Below are 1573 nucleotides of genomic sequence, written 5' to 3' on the forward strand. Positions count from 1 at the left end.
TTCTGCTCCTGTAAAGATTTACAGCCTCGGAAACCCTGTACAGGGTCGCTATGAGTTGGAACCGACTCCACGGCACATAACAACAACAACAACTGAGCATTGTAGGGCTTAACTCGCAGCTTCATTGATGTTTTTCCTTCACTTCTCCTTATCAGTCACAAACATGGTCACCAATCAGAGTGCATGTCATCTTGTGTATTCCCATTGGGTCTTAGTCTTGAAAGGGGGTTGCCCTGAGGGGACCCCACCACTTGCCTTGATGCCTCCTGGGGAAGCAACTTGCTTGTTCTTGTTGTAATCAGTCCAACTACTGTTATTGTTTTATATTTTTCATGTTGGTCTTTCTTTCAAAAAGTATTTCCTGTTCTTCTAATTGTTCCAGGTTGGTTTGCTTGTCCTTTCAAGTAGAAATGTCCCACCTCAGAAGATTCTGGGTGAGGTTCAGTATTCCATCTATGGTCTTATGTAACGCAGAGGCTCTGCAGGAAGCCTCCCTCACTGGGCACATTGTAGCCCCATTTTAGGTGTTCCAATAAGTTATAGGCAGAAGATGGACTTAGAAGCTTTCTATGGTGATATTTCTGGCTATCCCTTTCTATCCCCCTCAAGTGTCTATTTTATAATGGTATGCCAGGGAAATCAAGATTCAAAAGACAGTCAAGCATCTTAACATTATTTCTTTCCTTTTGCCCATTCCAACCATGTCTCAATCCCTGTATCCCAGAGCCCTGTTATTCCAAGGTTGTACATACATCATTATTTATTTCTGTCCTGCTTAGCCCATGCAAACCTGCCTAATTTTTTTCCCATCTGCCTTGTTCTTCCATTCCCCTCCCCATTCTTGTGTATTGCCACCCCCCGCCCCCCGCAGCACCCAAAATATGCTGTGTCTATTCCCTACCCTGTGCTCTACCTTCTCCTCCCTCCACTTACTCCACACCTCACAGCACAGTAACCAGCAACGAATCTCCCAATCCCCTCTTTAGTATGAGTTCTTTTTCTTAGTCTTTTACAGTAGTGGTCCTATGCAGTATTTCCTCTTTTGCAACTGACTAATTTCACTCAGCATAATGACCTCAAGGTTCATCCGTATTATGCGGTGGCTTGCAGTTTCCTTGTTATTCTTCAAGGTAACATAATATTCCATTGTGTGTATACACCACAGTTTGTTTATCCATTCTTCCGTTGATGGTCACTTGGGGTATCTCCATCTTTTTGCTATTGTAAATAGTGCTGCTATGAACATTGGTGTATATATATCTACTCGTGTTATGGCTCGTATTTCCCATGGGTAAATACCGAGTAGAGGAGAGGAATTGCTGGATCATAAGGTATTTCTATTTACAACCTTCTGAGGAACTGCCATATTGCTTTCCAGAGAGGTTGGATCATATTGCAATACCACCAGCAATGCAGGAACGTCCCAGTCTTTTCACATCCTCGCCAGCATTTATTGTCCTGTACTTTTTTGATCTTTGTTATTACTGCTGGTGTGAAATGTTATTCATTTCAAATAATGTTTTGATTTGTAGGTATCTAATGATAAGGAGCTCTGGTAGCGTAGTGGTTACGA

The sequence above is a fragment of the Chrysochloris asiatica genome, unplaced genomic scaffold (genome assembly GCF_000296735.1).
Source record: "Chrysochloris asiatica unplaced genomic scaffold, ChrAsi1.0 scaffold00270, whole genome shotgun sequence".
Taxonomy (NCBI): domain Eukaryota; kingdom Metazoa; phylum Chordata; class Mammalia; order Afrosoricida; family Chrysochloridae; genus Chrysochloris; species Chrysochloris asiatica.